The sequence below is a fragment of the Staurois parvus genome, unplaced genomic scaffold, assembly GCF_062004578.1.
Source record: "Staurois parvus isolate SC_StPar_1 unplaced genomic scaffold, SC_StPar_1.0 ptg001313l, whole genome shotgun sequence".
In the NCBI taxonomy this organism is placed as follows: domain Eukaryota; kingdom Metazoa; phylum Chordata; class Amphibia; order Anura; family Ranidae; genus Staurois; species Staurois parvus.
The window spans coordinates 447,033-469,639 of NW_028319109.1; the positions used below are offsets into that span (position 1 = coordinate 447,033).

The 22,607-nt window shown below is 43.9% G+C and overlaps 1 protein-coding gene and 1 long non-coding RNA gene across 4 annotated transcripts in view; one reads left to right on the plus strand and one right to left on the minus strand.

Moving 5' to 3' along the window:
* Window positions 1-22,607, plus strand: part of CCDC40 (coiled-coil domain 40 molecular ruler complex subunit) — a 571,335-nt gene that overhangs the window by 331,004 nt on the left and 217,724 nt on the right. The window lies entirely within an intron of this gene.
* The window catches only part of LOC149437115 (uncharacterized), a 58,406-nt gene continuing 37,615 nt past the window's right edge, over window positions 1,817-22,607 (minus strand). Inside the window, exons 3-5 of the long non-coding RNA XR_016308181.1 lie at window positions 20,673-20,842; window positions 3,035-3,104; window positions 1,817-2,073 (exon numbers count right to left, since the gene is read on the minus strand). This is a non-coding gene — a long non-coding RNA (uncharacterized LOC149437115). The remainder of the gene's footprint in view (window positions 2,074-3,034; window positions 3,105-20,672; window positions 20,843-22,607) is intronic.

Consider the following 22,607-nt stretch of genomic DNA (forward strand, 5'->3'; position numbering starts at 1 on the left):
GTCAACTCCTCCTCTGGGATGTCCCCCTTCATGGCCAACTATGGGTTCCAACCCGCTGTATTGCCTGAGTTGTTCTCTCCACAGGACATTCCGGCTGTGGATAACCACCTGGCTGCTCTGCGCTCCTCATGGGGGCAGATTCAGAGGTCCTTGAAGGACTCAGCACAGCGCCAGAAGCTCCAGGCTGATCGTAGACGGTTGCCCGCTCCCTCATACCAGGTCGGAGATCGGGTGTGGTTGTCCACTCGCAACCTCAAGCTTCGGGTGCCCACACCAAAGCTGGCCCCCCATTTTGTTGGTCCTTTCCGCATTCTTCGCAGGGTGAACCCGGTTGCCTATGCCCTTGCTCTTCCTCCTGGGATGCACATCTCCAATGTCTTCCACGTATCCCTGTTGAAACCTCTGATCTGTAATCGCTTTACTGCCTCTCTGCCTCGTCCTCGTCCTATCAGGGTCGACGGTCATGAGGAGTATGAGGTGAGCCGCATCTTGGATTCTCGGTTGGTCCGCGGTCGGGTACAGTTTTTGGTCCATTGGCGTGGTTATGGTCCCGAGGAACGTTCCTGGGTTCCTTCCGCGGATGTTCATGCTCCTGCCCTCCTCCGCGCTTTTCACGCCCGATTTCCTCAGAAACCTTTTGTGGAGCCATGGAGGGGGAGGGGCCCTTGAGGAGGAGGTACTGTCAAGGTCCTACCTTTCTTCAGAGCTTGTGCATCTCCATGAGCTGGCCTCCATCTTGGTTTTCTGCAAAGCATGGTGGGAACCTTTATGCCTTCAGGCTTCTGCGGCTCCTCCTCAGAAGGGTGTGGTTGAGCACATTTAAACCTGCTGTCTGCAAGTGTGCTCTGCACTTGTGTCCTGTATGTTGCCCTGTTGCAAGCTCTTGTGTTGTTCCCATTGCTCTCCTGGTAACCGACTCGGCTTGGACAAGACTACTCTCTGCGTTAACCCTTTATCTGACCTCCCGTTGTTGAACCCGGCCCGTGACCTGAGTATTCTTTGCCTACCGTCTAGTACTGTCTGCTCCATTGTTATTGACCCGGCTTGTCTGACTACTCTACTCGTGATCCCATCTAGCTCCCACCAGCTGTACGCCATTGGCGGCAGTCGTTATCGCAGCTGGGGTCACTCGGGGGCCGCGACCTGGTCTCAGGCTGCGTCAAGTCCATCCCCACCATCAGGGGCCCTGGTGAAGGGTAGCCTGGGGCTTAGACTCCGCGCCCTGAGGGACTCTGGTCTGTGGGTAGTGGCTGTCGTCAGTCGCAGCGTGACCGTACCATAGGCCTGCCTGCCCATTCCAGCGTTCCTGCCCTGACATGCTGGTATGTATAAGACCAGGACGTACTAGACCACTGGTGCTTGCCAGTTCACCAAAAGGTAGCACGGCGCTAGTTCTGGCACTCTGCTGCATATGAGAGTCATCATGCGTTTGTACCACCTCAGCAACATGGAAATGGGGTTGGGTACACCTGATCTTAGCAGGGACCTCTTCTCTGTTATCTGAGCTAACTGTCAGGGTGCTGCTGCTGTCTACAGGTTCATATTCTGAGGCGGATTCTGTCAGTGAGTCTTCCCCTTCGCTCTCACCTGACATGCTCAGAATCCCGTAGGCTTCTTCACTAGTGTACCTTGGTTGGACATTTTGGCAACTAAATTTATAGGTACCTAATGCGACTCACAGGAAAAAGAGCACCTTGCTGTCAGGGACTACTTGAACTGTTTTGGACTAGACCAATCGTCTATTGAGTATCTGCCCCTGTCCTAATTCACTGTATAGTGGAGTGCATGCACTTAGAAGAATCACGCTGAAGCCGTGTTCAGACAATGAAACTTCCTTTTTATTCAAATAAAGCACAGATGTTTTATAGGCAGACAACTAGAGCTGTGTGCAGAGGTCATGTGTGCATAGCGTCACTAAGCTTCAGATTGGTCATGTCCATATAAGGCAAACTTCCTTTAGGGCTTGTACGTCATTATCTTGGGTGTAGCACAGGAAGGAGGCTCCATCTTGGTTACAAGCTCTTCACTCGATAGGAGGGGGTGCTGCTGGTGGCCATTTTTGAGCAAGGAATACTAAAAGAGCAGTAGAAAAATAATATACATACAACATATATATATATATTACAAAAATGGTAATTTTACTTAATTCCATTACAGAACCACTACAAAAAATTTTTTGACAAGTGCTAACAGAGATCAAGCCTGATTCTGTGAACACTGTGGTTTTGTGTGCAATGTATCAAGTGACAGTTATCTACTGACGCTGCACTTGCTGGGTGAGAAGGGGGGAGAGCGTAGGCTAAATGCAGGTGCTGGCAGGTGCCCGGGCTGATCCCGCTAACGCAGCATTTTTGGGGATGCTATACCAATGTGAATGCTTGTATAGTTCTGATCTGATCAAAGATATTGATCCGTTCAGACCTGTACTAGCAATGGAGGTTTAGTGTGTAAGTGAGCGTGTTCCTGACAATCAAGGAGTTAAATGTGATTAGTGGTGTACTAGCGGACAATCTGACACTATCTGGGAGGGGCGCTAACTGACACTAACACTATCGGAAGTCGCCAGCGACACTAATACAGTGATCAGTAAAAAAATCTGTACACTGTAAATAATGATAGTGACAGGGCAGTGAAGGGGTTAACTGGGGGGGTGATCAAGGGGTTAAATATGACCTAGGGTGTTCTAACTGAAATGTAGTGCTTTGTACTCACATTTTCTGTTCTTTCTTCTCTCTCTGGGATGGAATGTGCCCAGGCAGAGCAGATTGACATCATATCCTGTCCTGTGTAACTGTCAACACAGGACAGGGACCGATCATTTGACTTTGGCCCTACGTCACTGGCCGAAGTTGAATGATTGATCCCTCGGGGATCGAATCGTGATTCCCGCGGATCGGTGGGGGCACGCGTGCTGGTAGTCATTTGGTTAAAGTGCAGCTAACCAACAGCTCTTGCAGAGAATCCAATGAAAAAACTAATTACACTGCTAACACATTTCGCATAAAATATTCTGGAAACATCATTTGACACTGACCTATCTGCTGAGTACTGTAATTCCTTCTGTGGCTGCTGATGGGTTGAAGGTTTTGGTAAGTGGCAAAATCCTGTGTAATAAAAATAATTAGGAGGCATCACACTCCAGCAATTCTGAATCACATAGAGCCAAGCTGTACATCCTTAGTAAACTAACAGACACAAACAAACACTGGCAGATCCCAAGAAAAAAAGAAAAATAAGCAGTTATCCATCATCATTTTTTTTTAAACAAGAAAAGTGGCCTCTATGAGCTGCTGCATACCTCCAGCTTATATGTTAAGTTTAATGGGGTGTATTTAAAAAACAATGGCAAAGCTATTCATCCTGTGAAACTGTTTTGTGTGAATAGTGGCAAAAATGGATTTTATTAGGCTATTTGCTCTCCAGGCTGAATTATTTTTATTCATACAAAATAAAGTGTATCAGGAAAATACAACATTATTGCCACTAGATGGAGCTGATAAGAAAATAAATACAGGTGAAACTCAAAAAATTTGAATATCGTGCAAAAGTTCATTTATTTCAGTAATACAACTTAAAAGGTGAAACTAATATATGAGATAGACTCATTACATGCAAAGCAAGATAGTTCATGCCGTGATTTGTCATAATTGTGATGATTATGGCTTACAGCTCATGAAAACCCCAAATCCACAATCACCTGTATGTTTTTTTTATGATTGTCAGCTCTATGTAGTGGCCATAATGTGAAGAGAAATAATTGCCTTGTTAGAGATTGTACAGATGAATGCAAATGGTTTCACAGGTCAAATATCTCTACAAAATTTTATGAATACACACCCAAGTAAGGCTAGCCAACCACAATCTAATAATTCAGCAAGGTAACTGCTGTTTTCATGCCAAACACAGCAAAACCAGCTGCTGACAAGGCCCGTGCTTGCAATCACAATGGAAAAAAATAACATTAAAGGTCAAGTGCACTTATAGTCTTTTCATGTTGTTGTCATTCGTGGTAACGGTAATGTATCCATTTTTGGTTTTTCGTTCAACCGGTTGAATGAAAAAAAAAAACTCAGTATATACCCAGCCTACTTTAACCACCTACCATAGTACTGCCCATTTTCACCCCCTACCTGCTCAGGCCATTTTTTAGTTTTCAGTGCTGTCGCATTTTGAATTACAATTACTCAGTCATACAACACTGTACCCATATGACATATTTATACTTTTTTCACACAAATAGAGCTTTCTTTAATGGTATTTAACTCCTTGCCGACCAGCCACTGTATAAAAACGGTGACAGGTCGGCTTTTAAAACGTGATTTTGCAAAACAGGTAGGTGGCGCACTCCGAGGCGCGCGACCGCCTTACCCGTGCCATCGATCGTGGGCGTGGGTGTCAATCACCGGGTCCTGGACGGTCATTACCCGCCGGATCCCGGCGATTGCCGGCAAACAGTGACACAGAGCACAGCTGTATTGTTTACAATGCAGCTCTGCTCCCTGTCAGTTCCCAACACACTGTTCCTGAGAGTGGAGTTTAGCTCTCGGGATCAGTGTGTTCCTGTGAAGTACACACCCCCCACCCACTAGTAAAACACTCCCCTCACACAGTTAACCCTTTTATTGCCTAAAATGTTAACCCCTTCCTCTCCAGTGCCATTAGTACAGTGTCAGTGTTTTTTTTGCACTGATCACTGTATTGGTGTCACTGGGGTTGTCAGTGACCCCAAGTCAGTTCCCCCCCCGTGTCAAAATGTCTGCCACAGTCCCGCCATAAGTCGCTGATCACTGTCATAAATCGCTGATCACCGCCATAAGTCGCTGATCGCTGACATTTTTAGTATAAAAAAAAATCCCAGTATCTTTCCCGCCATTTGTAGACGCTATAACTTTCACGTAAACCAATTAATTTACACGTATAGGGATTTTTTTTTAGCAAAGATATATCACAGAATACATTTTGGCCAAAATTTATGACGAAATTTGATTTTTAAATTCTTTTACTGGACATGTGTTATAGCAAAAATTCCAAAATATTGTGTTTTTTTTTCTCAAAATTGTCAGACTTTTTTTTTTATAGCGCAAAAAATAAAAAACGCACAGGCGATCTAATACCACCGAAAGAAAGCTCAATTCGTGGGGGAAAAAAAGGACGTAAATTTAATTTGGGTGCAGTGTTGCATGACCGCGCATTTGTCAGTTAAAATAACGCAGCGACGTAACACAAACCGCTTCTGTAACCGCTTCCTGACTGCACTATAGCAGAAATACTGCTACAGGGCTGCATGGGTGAGCAAAATCACACACATATGTATATATACACATACATGATTTGCGCTCCCAGATAGCATCAAATTGCCCGTCAGTAAACCAGTCATCACATTTAACCCCTTGATTGCCAGGAACACGCTCATGCACAACAAACCTCCATTGCTAGTATAGTGTCTTAACGGATCAATATCTTTGATCAGATCAGCACTATACCAGTGATCACATTAGTAGAACGTCCTCAAAAACGCAGCGTTAGCGGGATCAGCCCCGGCACCTGCCAGCACCTGCGTTTAGCCCATACACATACCCCCCCTTCTCCCCCAGCAAGTGCAGTGTTAGTAGATCACTGTCACTTTATACATTGCCCACAAAACCGCAGTGTTGTCAGAATCAGGCCTGATCTCTGTTAGCACTTGCCCGTAAATTTTGATGACAGCAGAGTGCCAATACTAGTGCTGCGCTATCTTTTGGTGAACTGGCAAGCACCAGCGGTCTAGTACATCTTGGTCTTTCACATATCTCTTAGATTGTAAGCTCCTAGGATCAGGGCCCTCGTAACCCTCTTGTATTGAAATTGTATTGTTGCTGTATTGTCTCCTGTTATACTGTAAAGTGCTGAGCAAACTGTTGGCGCTTTACAAATCCTGTATAATAATAATACCAGCACTGCAGTATGGCTTGGCGACGTGGTGAGTCCCATAAGTGCAGTACAAGCTGGTGCGGTGGTGAGCAAAAGTATTGTCCCGCAGCCACCAAGAATTTGCACACAGGCCCATAGAGCTCCTAGTATCCTTCCAGATGTGCTTGCAAATCCCGATTGACAGCCCATAAATTCTGCAGCACCCGTATTTCCCTCATTCACTGCCCAACCCGGAATTCAGGTGGAAATAGCAAATTTAACTACTCCCCTTGATTTTTGGAGCTGTTTTTCACTGAATATTGATTGTGGATCAAAGCAATTTATATGCACAACAATTTATCGCCTCCAACCCAAATTCAAACCTTGCCAGACCAGTTGCATGGAAACTCATTACGGTTTCCGAATTTAAATTTTTTTTGGGCCTAACCCTCAACATGGGCATTACTAAAAGAAATTAATTCAGTTGTATTTGTCCGCAGAACCGATTCATCATATGCCCGTGTTCTCTGCTGCCATGGCCAGGCATAGATATGAGAGTATAATGTGTTTTATGCATTTCAACGACAATACACTCTGTCATCCTCGGGGTGACCCTGAATTTGATTGGCTCCACAAAATTCAGCCCCTCACAAATCACCTTAACCAAAAATTTGCAGATGTCTATACCCCAGCAAAAAATCTGCATTGATGAGTCCCTGATTAATTTTTCTGACCGCCTTTCATTCAAACAATTTCTCTCACAGCAAGCGTGCCAGATATGGGGTCAAGATGTAGAAGACCTGTGAGAGGACAACAGGCTATACTTATAAGTTTCGGATTTTCGTGGAGCCCCCCGGATGCCCAGACTACATGGGGAGCAGTGACAAGATAGTTTGGGACTTGGTGTCATCCTTTTTCCATATAGGGTACCACTTATACGTGGACAATTTTTATTCAAGCGTGCCACTATTTAGACATTTGTACAATCTTGGAACTGGCGCATGTGGCAAAGTGTGACCTAATGTGTGCCCACCATTAGAAATGGGTGGATGCAGGAGGAATATTCTAATGGTGGGCATACCACATATTTTTTTCTGGCAGAGATTTCTTCTCTTTTTTTCATTCAGTCCACAGGCTGCATACAAAAAAAAAAAGAACATAGCATATATACCCAACAAGGACCAGGGACGTACTGGTACATCACTGGACTTTGAATGGTTATACCAGGATGATGCCTACAGCTGCAGGCATCATCCTGGTATCGTTTTTTTCAGCTGGCGATGGGCTTTCATGTAAAAGCAATCCTAGTGGCTAATTAGCTGCAGGATTGCTTTTACAAGCAGCGGGATATGATGCCCCCCTCCCCTGCTGCCTTCCACGGCCTTCTCGGGAAGTCCCGTGCCATCCGGTGTTTCTGCCAGCTGACCATAGAGCTGATTGGAGACCAGAGTGTTTCCAATCATCTCTATAGTCTAAGATTAGGAAGCTACGAGCATTTCATCACTTCAGTTTCGCAGGATTTAAACAGCACCATTTGTAAATTGGGAAAGCATCTGATCACACCGATCTTGGTTTGATTAGATAATGTAAGGGCAGAGGAGATATCCAGAGTCTGATAGACCCCAGATTTCTCAAAAAAGAATATATGACAATGCCCATTGAAGTTATAGGGGATATTTGCATTCCCCGTGATAGCATTAAAAGTGATAAAAAAAAAAAAATGAAAGGTACAGTGTAAAAATAAAAAAAATCAAAAACTTAAAAAAAAAATAAATAAAAAAACTCACCCTCCCATGTGCGCACACCTGTGTGCACAAGCGTTGACCCTGTGCCGGTATGTAAACAGCAGTTGCACCATACATGTGAGGTATCACCGTGAACGTCAGATCAAGGGCAGTAATTCAAACACTAGACCTCCTCTGCAAATCTAAAATGGTAGCTTTTAAAGGCTTTTAAAGCGTTGCCTATGGATATTAAAAATGTATGCAGTTTGTCGCCATTGCACGGGGCATGTGCAGTTTTAAAGCATGTCATGTTTGGTATCTATTTACTCAGCATACCATCATCTTTTAATAATAATTGGCCAATATATTGTGTTTTTGTGCATTAAAAGTAAAAAAAGTGTTTGGTTTTTTTTTAATTACTTTTCAAAAATCGCTGCGCGAGTACTATGTAGTATAAAAAATTTTAGTACCCACCATTTTATTCACTAGGGTGTCTGCTTTAAAAAATATATATAATGTTTGGGGGTTTAAATTAATTTCCTAGCAAAAAATACAGATTTTTTCATGTGAACAAAAATTGTCAGAAAAGGCTTGATCTGAGGGAGGAGCCTGAGCATGGCGGCGAGGGAGAGAGCGATGTGAGCTCTCCCCACAAGGCAGCCGCCTATTCCTCAGTGTGCCCTGTCATGAGAGTGCCCGAAAAACACTAACTGAGTAAGAGGGGATCAGGCTGGAGACGTAGCGACGCTGGGACTGCAGAGCGGGTCGTCCGGAGAAGAGGACAGAGCGGCTGGGGACTGCTGCGGTGGACTCACAGAGCCTCCCATCCAGGGAAGTGGGTTGCCTTGAGCCCGGATGACGCAAGGTGGCCATGTGACCTCCCGCAAGGGAGTATTGGGAGGAGGAGATGCTGGCTGGCGTTTCCAGATAGAGGGAGACGCCGGCTCTCCCATTAATAATCCGGAGCACAGACCCTCAGGAACCGGACCTTGTAGGGGAATCTCCCCCTAAAAAACAAAGTAAAGGGGCTGGAGAGAACTATAGCTTACAGCCCATGGAAGGAAGAGCTGGAAGCCACCCCATATGGAAGAGAGGTCTGACGGAGAATGAGTATGAGAGCTGAAGGAACAATGAAATGTATTGTAATGAAATGTATTGCATGAAATGAACTATATATAAAGTGAATGTATAGAGGGAGATTACCCAGGGGAGTAGAAGAAAGAAATAAGAGCCTGGTGGTGGAGAATTTAAAGTGATATACGGGACTGTATGATAATCATCCCTCCCCATAGAGTTTGGATAAAGTGAATCGAATTTTTGACATGAAAAATAAAATAGCTAAAGGAGGTGGAGCTAAGAGCTCCCAAACAGGTACCATTAAAAAATACATACCCTCTCAGGGGAACCTAACCCCAGAAAGACAACAAGGACTAAGCGAAAGAAGTGTATTGGAAACCAGCATGGAAGATAGTCTTGGAAACGGTTAATAGTAGTCAAAAAAGGAGAGAAAGAGTAGAGGTGGTGTCAGGGATCCCCTCGATCCCTGCCGCGATGGTCCCGGCGCAGGCGCACTGCTCCGCCCTGTGCAGGGACACGGGCACTAGGTCCGGGCTGGCCGCGGCGTTCGAGTTCGCGCATGCGCAGTAGAAGCCGCGGCCGCCCGCTGGGCACCAATGGCAGCGCAGGGCGGGATATTTAAATGTCCCTGAGCTGTCATTTCGTTGCCTTCTGGTCTTACCTGCTTCCTGTGATTCTGAACCTGTGCCTTGTAAGTTATTTGACCCGGATTGTTCTTGACCTGCTGATTTCTCCTGCCCAGACCCTTGCTTTGCCTGACCTCTCTCCCTGGATGCCCCTCATTAGATCTGACCTACTGTTGCTGACCTGGCGTGTGACCCGACAATTCTCTGCCTGCTCCCTTGTACCTTACCGTCCTCTACGTTACCAACTCGGCCTGTCTGACTTCGCACTTGCTCAGCCATCCATCCATCCCATCGGGGTCACCCGACCTCCTCACATCTGGCTCTCCCTGGTTGGAGCCCCTGGCGAACACCCCTACCACTGACAGGTGTGCTCAGTAGTGGCGACCTGGTCCCGGGGTACTACAAGTCCATCCCCACCATCAGGGGCCCTGGTGAACAAGTACCCTGGGGCTTAGACTCCGCGCTCTGGGCACGCCTGACCAGTGGAGTGCTAGGGGTGCCGCTCGGCGGTCCCTCACAGGTGGTAGGACTAGAAAAGGAACTACAAATGCCAAACAAAGAGAAATAATATAAATGTTTCAAAGTCTTGAAAGATCAATAAAACAAGGGATGGCAAAAATATGGAAAGATCTGGGGCAAATGATAGCAAGAATGGAAGAAACAGAGGGAAAAGTAGAACAAACCCAAATTATTTTGAAACTTGGAAAGCGGGCGATTGAAATGAGAAAAGAACAAAGAAAGCTGCTATATAGGATAGAGGATCAAGAAAATAGGGATAAGAGAAAAAACTTAAGGATAAGAGGAGTGCCAGAGATTTCACACGGTGAAGACCTATTGGGAAAAATAGGTAAAATTTTGAATACTATAATGGATAGACCGATATCAGAGACGCTTAAAATGGACAGTGTGTATAGAATTGGAAAACTCCAACAAGAAAGGGGTAAAGAAAAATCAAGATATAATCGTGAGATTCCATAATCGTGGTGATAAAGAGATATGGAAGAAAATAAAAGGAAGAGCATCGATTAAGTATGGAGAAATAAATATTCAGATTTTTCCAGATCTAGCTGTAGAGACACTGACAAGAAGGAGATCTTTGAAGCCATTATTAGAGCAGATGAAGAAGCAGAATGTGCAATATAGATGGGGCTTCCCGGCCTGTTTGATCAGATGGAAAAATGGACGGACAGTGAGACTAAGATTTCCTGAAGATATGAGAGACTTGAGTTAGAGAAAATGGTGATACCTGGGTGGGAAGAGGAGGAAGGAGAAATAGGGGATATGGGAAAAGAAAATTGGCAAGTGGTGGGAGGGAGGAGGGGAGAGTAGGGAGGAGGAGGAGGGGGCTTGGTGTCTGTTTTTTTTGTTCTCTCTCTCCTCCTTCTCTACCTCTCCCTCTTGATTCTTTAGCTTCAGTCCTTTTATATTACATATATCTATATTATTCCAGACGCACTAGATATAGTGAGTGACGGGGCACAGGGGGGATGGGTGGCTGGCAAACCGTCCGTGGTTGGAGCACCACCTGCATTTGTAGGCAAAAAGATAGCCTAAGGGATGGGGAGGGCGGGGGTTGGAGAGGGAGGGGGAAAGGTAGGATAGTGGGGGGGGGGCAAAGGGTTAAGGGTGATACTCAGCAAAAAGAAAGGAGATAAAAATACTAGGGAGAATCCTGGGGTAAGAAAGAATGGAAATTCTTGATTGGTCACAGCAGGTCACATGGTACCAGCAACGGGGGCCGATACTCAGATCTGTCATCGGCCGTGTCCGAGGTACACGGCCTGTGACAGATCGCGCCGCTGCACAGCTCTGCAGGAGCGCAATCTGCGCATGTGCGGGAGGACGCCATATGGCGTCCACCCGGAACACTGATGAAATTTGCCGGCCGCCATTCGGCCATAGGGCGGACGACAAATGGTTAAACATGCTAAAGGTGTGGCAATTGTGTTTGCGAAAGATGTAAGGTTTTGTGTGGAAGACAAAATGGAGGCTTCAGAGGGGAGATTTTTATTCTTAAAGGGGAAGTTGCAAGAGGTAGAATGTACATTGGCAAATATATATTGCTCTAACAAAAAAACAGAGCTCTACCTAAAGAACATACTGAAGACGTTTTAGATCTCAAAAAAGGTAAACTAATTGTGGCAGGGGATTTTAATTGTTGCATGGAACCACAGCTTGACTCAATATCTCATGTGTTGAGAGAGAGTAATAAATATATGAAAGAATTAAGGAAAACAATACAATATTGTCAGTTGGTGGATAGTTGGAGAATTAAAAATCTAAGGGATAGAGATTATACATTCTATTCTCGTGCACATGAGACTTATTCAAGATTGGATTATATATTGCTAGATCATAGACTTATAGAGTCTCTGGTGAAAGCAAAGATAGAAACTATAACTTTATCAGATCATGCACCTGTCACAATAAGGTTAAAATGGGGAAGAGAACAAAAAAAGGTAAATACCTGGAGATTGAATGAGACACTTTTACAGGATCAGGAGACAGAACAGATAATTAAAAGAGAAATAGAACTATATTTTGAAAGAAATGAGGCGGAGGAGGTATCGGTGGCGACTGTATGGGAAGCCCACAAGGCATATATTAGAGGAATCTTAATAGCGATTGGGGCAAAAAAGAAAAAAGGAAAGGAAAGCGAGAAGTAACACACTTAACAGAATTATCTGAATTAGAACAGGTGCATAAAAGGAGTATAACAAAAAAGAATAAGCAGAAGGTATTGGAAAAAGAGAAGAACTAAATAGATTAATGGAGGAAGAAAAAAGGAGAGTGTTTAATAAGATGAGTAGTGAAAGATATTGGTGGGGAGATAAACCAGGAAAATTCCTAATGAGAGCTCAAAGAAAAAAGAAAGGTAGGACCTATATAGAGAAAATAAGAGATAACAAAGGAGAACTAAAATACTCTACTGAAAATATTGAAAAAGTGTTTAAAGACTATTATAGTAAATTATATAATATCAATCCCTAACAGTCTATAAGAGATGAGGAAGAAAGATGTAAAAAAAGACAGACATACCTAGAAGAGGTGGGGTTACCGAAATTAAGAGAAGAGCAGTTAATATCCCTAGAGAGATCAAAAACAGAAGAAGAAATCTATAGTGCATTAAAGGGTACTATGGCAGGGAAAAGTCCAGGACCGGATGGGTATACGGTAAGATACTATAAGAAATTTAAAGACCAATTGGTACCTAAATTAACTACATACATTAATGCATTGGGTGGGGAAATGGAAATGAGGGAGGAATCCCTCCAGGCTCACATCACAATAATACCAAAAGAAGGGAAGGATAGTACACAGTGCTCTAGTTATAGGCCAATATCCCTACTAAATATAGATACCAAACTATATGCAAAAGTGCTGGCAAGTAGGCTGAAGTCGCTTATGCCGGAGTGGATCAAGTGGGATTTGTCCCTGGAAGAGAGGGCAGGGATAATGGATTAAAATCAATAATGCTTATACAAAAAAAGTAAAAGAGGAAAATTCCCTGTATTGTTATTGTCTGTAGACGCTGAAAAAGCATTTGACAGAGTAGACTGGGGGTTTATGTTGGATACACTGAAAGTCCTGGGGGTGGGCCCTAGAATGAGAATATGGATAGGGAAATTGTACAGTCAACCATCAGCTGCAATAAAGGTTAATGGGGAAATATCTGAGAATTTTAAGATGTATAATGGGACACGTCAGGGATGTCCCTTCTCACCGCTGCTGTTTGTCCTGTCCTTAGAATCCCTTTTAGAAAATAAGGAAAAATACAGATATTAAGGGAATTAGGATAGGAGAGACAGAGCATAAAGTTGCGGCGTATGCCGACGATATGCTCTTCTATATAGGTAACCCAAGGATAACATTACCCAACTTAATGAAGACATTGAAAGAATATGGGGAGTTGTCTAATTTGAAAATTAACCCAACTAAAACAGAAATTCTAAATATAAATCTCTCAAGAGGAGAGAGAGAAGCCCTGCAAATGGAATTTTCTTTCTCTTGGAAGGAAAAAGAACTAAAATATCTGGGAATAAATTTGACCGTCTCCTTGAAGAACCTATATAAAGTAAATTATATTCCATTATTAAATGAAATTAAAGATGAAATGAGAAAATTTGAAATAGGTGGTATAATATGGATAGGTCGAATAAATTTAATCAAAATGGTAATTGTCCCTAAAATTTTATATAAATTCCAGATGATCCCAATAAAACTACCAGGATTGATTCCTCTTGTGAACACGTGTTTCTTTCCACCAGGGCATGAAAAGATTGTAGGGAGATGGATAAGGAAAGGAGATGCCCAACTAAAAGACCTAATGAATGGCGAGGAAATATGCCCCCTAGTAGAATTGAAGAGGAAGAGGGAGTTGTTTATTAAAGTAGATGAGTGGCGATTTTTACAAATAAAACATTTTATAGGAAAACTTCCTAGGCCCTTAACCACTTCCCGACCGGCCGTTGTATATAAACGGCCGGACGGTGGCAGTACAGGGTCGGGTGGTCGTTTATGAACGGCCTCCCCGCACCCTGCTTGTGCGCGCTCCCTGGGAGCGCGCAGCACCGCGATCCGGTGCCCGCTGTGTCCTCCGGACACAGTGAAACACCGATCGTCGGACGGGACCTCTGTACGAGGTCCCGATCATGTGATCACTGATTGGCCAATCAGTGATCACATGCAAAGTAGTAAGCAAGATGTCACTTGTGACATCATTGCTTACTACGTGTGAAATCTGTGAATGATCACAGAGGTCACATGGTACAAGGCTATTCACAACAGCCTTGTACCATGTGACAAGCTGTGACCAATCACAGCTCACTCAGTACTTCTCAATGAGTGCAGGAATGCACACAGAGAGAAAGAGAAATGATTGCTTTTACAGCTTATATGGGTGTAAAAGCAATCATTGTAAAAAAAAAAAAAAAAAAATCTTCATCACCCCCCACAAGTAGTACAGTGTCACCATGGTGACACTGTACTGCTAAGGTGACAGTATGTAAAAAAATAAATAAAAAATAATAATATAAAAAAATAAAATAAAAATGTAAAAAAAGTGTTTAAAAATTATAATTTTTGGTTATAAACTAATGTTTTGGGTTTTTTTACTAAAAAGATAACGGAATACATTTTGGCAAAGATTTATGATGAAATATTATTTATTTGCAAAATTTTATTAAAAAAACACTTTTGTTCAAAATTTTTGGACTTTTTCATTTAAATAGCAAAAAAAGTAAAAATCCCAGCAGTGAATAAATACCACCAAAATAAATCTTTATCTGTCTCAAAAAAATGGTAAAAAATGAATTTGGGTACAGTGTTGCATGACTGCGCAATTGTCATTCAAAGTGTGATAGCGCTGAAAGCTGAAAATTACCCTGGTCAGGAAGGGGGTAAAAGTGTCCGGTCTGGAAGTGGTTAAGGAAGAAAGAACAATGGAACCCCTTTGAAAATGTGTTTAGTACATGGGGAGACGGGAAACATGGAACTTCGAAAATATATAAAATTCTTAGTAAGTTAACAACAAAAATGATATCGGCATGTATAGAGAGATGGGAGAGGGAATTAGGAATAAAAATAGAGGATAAACAAAAAAAGATTTACAAGTTAACACGTGGTAATGTGAGTATGAAAGAGGTAGAGATGCACTATAAATGTTTGGCGAGGTGGTATATGACACCACATGTAGTACAAAAACAAAATAAGGATAAATCACCTTTATGTTGGAGGGGTTGTGGGGAACAGGGCACAGTAGGTCACATTTGGTGGGAATGTCACAAAATTCAGAAATATTGGGAAGAAGTACTTCACGTGACCTCAAGAAATAACTGGGATAAAAATATTAAAGGAACCCGGGGTATGTCTCTTACATGGAACAGAGTTAACGGTTGAAAGGTATAAAAATTCTGGATTATTGCACTATATTAATGCAGCAAAGGGTTTGATTACTAAATTCTGGAGGGAACAAGAAGCACCAAAAATATCGGATTGGATTAAAAAGGTAGACCAGATATATAGGATGGAAGAACTATACTATATAGACGAGGACAAAGTGGAGTGTTTTCGTGAGAAATGGAAAAAGTGGGAGGAATTTAAGAAGGTTAAATTAATTGAAATTGTATAGAAGGAAAAATGCATCCTAGGACTCCAAAAAAAGAAAGAGAAAAGATGCTGAGAGGTGGGGGGGGATGGGAAGTTGTATGTGGGGTAAAAATAATAGAATAAGTTATGTTGGAATTTTAATTGATGGAAGAGATAAAATGTAAAACTCAATAAAATATTAATAAAAAAAGAGAAACGGTTTGATGTTCAGGTGGTTAGAAGAGTGAGTGATGTGTGGCATAAACTTCTAATGCTGGGCATATAATGAACGCCCCCACCCCCTAAAGCGACCCGTTTTTCGAAAGTAGACACCCCAAACTATTTGCTGAGAGGCAGGTTGGATCAATAGAAGAATTTATTTTTTTACCACAATTTTGGAAAATGACATTTTTTTTAATTTTTTTTTTACACAAAATTGTCACTTAAATGATTTACTGCTCACACATGCCATGGGTATATATGGAATCACTCCCCAAAATACATTCTGCTACTTCTCCCGAGTATGGGGGTACCACATGTGAGAGACGTTTTGGCAGTCTAGCCAAGTACAGGACCCCAAAATCCAATAAGCACCTTCAGGCTTTTAAAGGGCTTTATTTCCTCATTACACTTCCAGACTACCTTTCACAGTTTCGGAGGCCCTGAAATGCCAGGATAGCACCTAACCCCCCCCCCCCCCCCAATTACCACTTTTTGGAAAGTAGACACCCCAAGGAATTTGATAAGAAGCATGGTAAGTATTTTGCAGATCTCATTTGTTGCCACAAGTTTTTGGAAAATGAATAAAAAAAACAAAAACATATTTTTTCTATTTTTTTTTTTATATTTCAAAACTTTGTGAGAAAAAATGAGATCTGCAAAATACTCACCATGCCTCTTTTTAAATTTCTTGGGGTGTCTACTTTCCAGAAAGGGGTCATTTTGGGGGGGTTTGGTGCTATCCTGGCATTTCAGGGCCTTCGAAACTGTGATAGGTATTGAGGAAGTGAAATGAGGAAGTTGCGCACCTTCAGGCTTTCAAATTGGTCATTGGATTTCAGGCTCCTGTATGTGGCTAGGCTCCCAAAAAGTCTCACACGTGGTATCTCCATACTCTGTAGAAGTAGCAGAATGTATTTTGGGGTGTAATTCCACATATACCCATGGCTTGTGCGAGAAATAAATCATTTAAATGACAACTTTGTGTAAAAAAATAAAAAAATGTTTTTTGTCATTTTCCAGAAACTTGTGGAAATAAAATAAATCTTACATGGACTCAATATGCCTCTCAGCAGATAACTTAGGGTGTGTACTTTCCAAAAAGGGGTCATTTGAGGGTGTTTGTACTATCCTGGTATTTTAGCACCTCAAGAAATGTGATGAGCAGTCAGAAAGTAAAAGCAGTGTAAATTCCATTATCTATACCATAGTTTGTAGACGCTATAACTCACACAAAGCAATAAATATACACTTACTGGGATTTTTTAACCAAAAACATGTAGCACAATACATTTTGGCCTAAATTTATGACAAAATTTTAGTTTTTTTGGATATTTTTTATGACCGAAATGAGAACATATTGTTTTTTGCAAAAGTTTTTGTTTAGAGCAGCGGTTCTCAACCTGGGGGTCGCGACCCCTTTGGGGGTCGAACGACGCTTCCACAGGGGTCGCCTAAAACCATCGGAAAACACATATTTCCGATGGTCTTAGGAACCGAGACACCGCTCCTCGCCGCCGCCGCCGCCACCGCCGTCTCCAGGTGTGGGCGGGATGACATGCCGCCCCTGTCATCTGGACACACCTCGAGATCAATCCTCGCCTGTGATTGGCCGCCGGCACTGTAGCTCAGGAGAGGCACACAGGCGGCCAATCACCGGCAAGGAGGTGGAGCTTGGAGAGGAGGAGCCGAGCGGCACCGCGAAGATCGAGCGAGTGAAGAGGAGGAGAGCGGCCGGAGAAGGAAGACATCTGACAGGTAAGTGTCGGTACCATGGGAGAGGGAGGGAGCGAGCGAGCCCAGGCTGGAGCAGGGGTCTGCAAGGTAAGTATCATTGGTGTCAGTGGGAATAGTGCCCCATCATTGGTGTCACTAATACCAATGATGGGGCACTATTCCTCCCACTGACACCAACGATGGGACACTATTCCTCCCACTGACACCAACGATGGGGCACTATTCCTCCCCCAAATGACACCAACGATGGGGCACTATTCCTCCCCCACTGACACCAAGGATGGGGCACTATTCCTCCCCCACTGACACCAAGGATGGGGCACGATTCCTCCCCCCACTGACACCAACGATGGGGCACAATTCCTCCCCCCACTGACACCAAGGATGGGGCACTATTCCTCCCCCCACTGACACCAAGGATGGGGCACTATTCCTCCCCCCACTGACACCAAGGATGGGGCACTATTCCTCCCCCCACTGACACCAAGGATGGGGCACTATTCCTCCCCCCACTGACACCAAGGATGGGGCACTATTCCTCCCCCCACTGACACCTATGATGGGGCACTATTCCCCCCACTGACACCTATGATGGGGCACTATTCCTCCCCCCACTGACACCAATGATGGGGCACTATTCCTCCTCCCACTGACACCAACGATGGGGCACTATTCCTCCCACTGACAGCAATGATGGGGCACTATTCCTCCCACTGATACCAATGATGGGGCACTATTCCTCCCACTGATACCGATGATGAGGCACTATTCCTCCCACTGACACCGATGATGGGGCACTATTCCTCCCACTGATACCAATGACGGGGCACTATTCCTCCCACTGATACCAATGACGGGGCACTATTCCTCCTCCCACTGATACCAATGACGGGGCACTATTCCTCCCACTGACACCAATGACGGGGCACTATTCCTCCCACTGATACCAATGATGGGGCACTATTCCTCCCACTGATACCAATGATGAGGCACTATTCCTCCCACTGACACCTATGATGGGGCACTATTCCCCCCACTGACACCAATGATGGGGCACTATTCCTCCTCCCACTGACACCTATGATGGGGCACTATTCCTCCCACTGATACCGATGATGGGACACTATTCCTCCCACTGATACCGATGATGAGGCACTATTCCTCCCACTGACACCGATGATGGGGCACTATTCCTCCCACTGACACCGATGATGGGGCACTATTCCTCCCACTGACACCGATGATGGAGCACTATTCCTCCCACTGATACCGATGACGGGGCACTATTCCTCACACTGACACCGATGACGAGGCACTATTCCTCCCACTGACACCAATGATGGGGCACTATTCCTCCCACTGACACCAATGATCGGGCACTATTCCTCCCACTGATACCAATGATGGGACACTATTCCTCCCACTGATACCAATGATGGGGCACTATTCCCCCCCACTGACACCAATGATGGGGCACTATTCCTCCCACTGTTACCAATGATGAGGCACTATTCCTCCCACTGACACCAATGATGGGACACTATTCCTCACACTGACACCAATGATGGGGCACTATTCCTCCCACTGATACCAATGACGGGGCACTATTCCTCCCACTGACACCAATGACGAGGCACTATTCCTCCCACTGACACCAATGACGGGGCACTATTCCTACCACTGATACCAATGACGGGGCACTATTCCTCCCACTGATACCAATGACGGGACACTATTCCTCCCACTGACACCAATGACGGGGCACTATTCCTCCCACTGACACCAATGACGGGGCACTATTCCTCCCACTGACACCAGTGACGGGGCACTATTCCTCCCACTGACACCAATGAAAGGGGCACTATTCCTCCCACTGACACCAATGAAAGGGGCACTATTCCTCCCACTGACACCAATGAAAGGGGCACTATTCCTCCCACTGACACCAATGACGGGGCACTATTCCTCCCACTGATACCAATGATGGGGCACTATTCCTCCCAATGACACCAATGACGTGGCACTATTCCTCTTACTGCAAAATTACAGTTATGAAGTAGCAACGAAAATAATTTTATGGTTGGGGGTCACCACAACATGAGGAACTGTATTAAGGGGTCGCGGCGCTAGAAAGGTTGAGAACCACTGGTTTAGAGCACCAAAAATAAAAAGTGCACAGGTGATCAAATACCACCAAAAGCTCTATTTGTGTGAAAAAAGGACATAAATTTTATTTATGTACCGTATTGCATGACCACACAATTGTCCGTTAAACTAGCGCAGCACTGTATAGGAAAAAAATGGCGTAAATTGCAGTATCTATACCATAGTTTGTAGACACTATAACTTTCACACAAAGCAATCAATATACACTTAAGTAAAAAATATAGTTTTTCTTCCAAATTTTCAGTCTTTTTTTGTTTATAGCGTGAAAAATAAAAAGCGCACAGGTTCGTTTGGGTGCAGCATTGCATGAACGCACAATTATCAGTTGAATTAGTGCAGCGCTGAGTAGCAAAAAAAGGCCTGGTCAGGAAGGGGGGTAAATCCTCAGGAGGGAAAGTGGTTAATCACCATTGTTTGTTTTTTTTTTTATTATTTTATATAAACTGAAAAAAATAGCAACAATGTATTCTGCTCCATTTCTTTAGTAAAACATTGCCTGAATCGAATCAGTGTATATTATTTAGTCTGTGAAAGTTATACATACTTCTGTCCTAAAAACTATGGAGTATATATTTTTGAAAATTGACCAGTCCTGATGTACTGATTTCTTGAGGCCCTAAAATGGCAGAACAGTACAAATACCCCCCAAATGCCAGGACAGTACAAATGACCCCAAATGACTCCTTTTTGGAAAGTAAACAGTCAAAGGTATTTATTAAGAGGCATAATGAGTTTCTTGAAGTTGTAATTTTTTGTCACAATTTTTTGGAAAATGAAGAAATTTTTTTTTCTTTCATAAAGGTTTCAATAGTAATGTAGACCGGTGTTCAGAGATCAGTAGGATATAGGGCAGTGTTCAGAGGTCAGTAGGATGTAGAGCAGTGTACAGAGGTCAGTAGTATGTAGGACAGTGTACAGATGTCCGTAGGATGTAGGGCAGTGTTCAGAGGTCAGTGGTACGAAGGACTGTGTACAGAGGTCAGTAGTATGTAGGGCAGTGTCCAGAGGTCAGTAGAATGTAGGGCGGTGTCCAGAGGTCAGTAGAATGTAGGGCTGTGTCCAGAGGGCAGTAATATATAGGGCAGTGTACAGAGGTCAGCAGTATGTAGGTGTCTTGGAAATTCGCTTTGAACAAATTTTTCCTTACCGTGAGTACTCGCAGTTGGATGCGCAGAAATCCCCCATAAAGCTGTGCGAATCTCACTGCAGCCGTATTACGCCTTCCACTTACGACAACTTCAGCTAAACGCCATGATTCCTGCGCCTCCAACTGGTTTAGCTCTTTTGAGATGTGGAGAGAAAAGGAGCTCCTGTTACCTAAAAATAATCGGGCGACACTCTTAGGTTGCTGTTGGAATTCACATAGAGGAAGTTTTCATTCTCAGCCTCTGGTTTTATTACAAGCATACACACACACACCCACATGAGTCAGGTCAATCCCCTCCCACAGAACAATGCAATGGGGAGTGCCTATACACAGGATGTACATTCCGATTGGAGCATAGCCTTTCCTATTATCTATCACCGGTCCTCCCCCCATGAGCCCTCTGAGGTCAGCAGACTTCCTGTCCTAGCACCTAGTGGTATGTAAATTCTCTGTACAAGCATCCCTTAGATTAAACAGTGTCTGTATCTGAATGGGCCCGATACGATCTTTATTAAAACATATGCATCCAGATACAGTTTCAGGTTGGTAATGGCTTGTAAGATATACATGAGCCTACACGCGGAGTTCGCACTGCTTGGCGCCTTGCGGTACGGAGTCCATGTGGTACTATGCTGCTGATATGTGGATACAGGCCCGCGGCCTACCGCCGGCGGCATTTGCATCGAATGCCGTGGTGGTATACACACTGGTCTATAAGCGCAGATCTGCCATCTCATCCATAACCGAGCTGAGTACTGTAATACATACATTGTACATGCGCATGGCCCAATTGCAGCCTTCAGAGCTTTAATTAAGCCACACGAGAGACATATGAATAACACCAATATATGACACATTTAAAGTTCAACCAAAAATACAAAATTTCCATGACATAGGGCAGTGTACAAAGAACAGTAGGATAGTGTACAGAGGTCAGTAGGATGTAGGTTAGTGTACAGAGGTCAGTAATATATAGGATAGTGTACAGAGGTCAGTAGGATGTAGGGCAGTGTACAGAGGTCAGTAGGATGTAGAGCAGTGTACAGAGGTCAGTAGTATGTAGAGCAGTGTACAGAGGTTAGTAGTATGTAGGGCACTGTACAGAGGTCAGTAGGATGTAGGGCAGTGTACAGAGGTCAGTAGGATGTAGGGCAGTGTACAGAGGTCAGTAGTATGTAGAGCAGTGTACAGAGGTCAGTAGTATGTAGAGCAGTGTACAGAGGTCAGTACTAGGTAGGGCAGTGTACAGAGGTCAGTATGATGTAGGGAAGTGTACAGAGGTCAGTAGTATGTAGAGCAGTGTACAGAAGTCAATAGTATAGTAGTATGTAGGGCAGTGTGCAGAGGTCAGTAGTATTTGGGGTGCTGTCCAGAGGCCAGTAGTATGTAGGGCAGTGTACAGAGGTCAGTAGGATGTACAGCAGTGTCCAGAGGTCCGTAGTATGTAGGACAGTGTATATAAATCAATAGTATGTAGGACAATGTATAGAAGTCAATAGTGTGTAGGGCAGTGTACAGAGGTCAGTAGGATGTTGGGCAGTGTACAGAGGTCCGTAGGATGTAGCGCAGTGTACAGAGGTCAGTATAATGTAGGGCAGTGTGCAGAGGTCAGTAGAATGTAGGGCGGTGTCCAGAGGTCAGTAGAATGTAGGGCTGTGTCCAGAGGGCAGTAATATATAGGGCAGTGTACAGAGGTCAGTAGTATGTAGGGCAGTGTACAGAGAACAGTAGGATGTAGGGTAGTGTACAGGGGTTATCAGTATATAGAGCAGTGTACAGAGGTCAGTAGAATGTAGTTTAGTGTACAGAGGTCAGCAATATATAGGATAGTGTACAGAGGTCAGTAGGATGTAGGGTAGTGTACAGGGGTCATCAGTATGTAGAGCAGTGTACAGAGGTTAGTAGTATGTAGGGCAGTGTACAGAGGTCAATAGT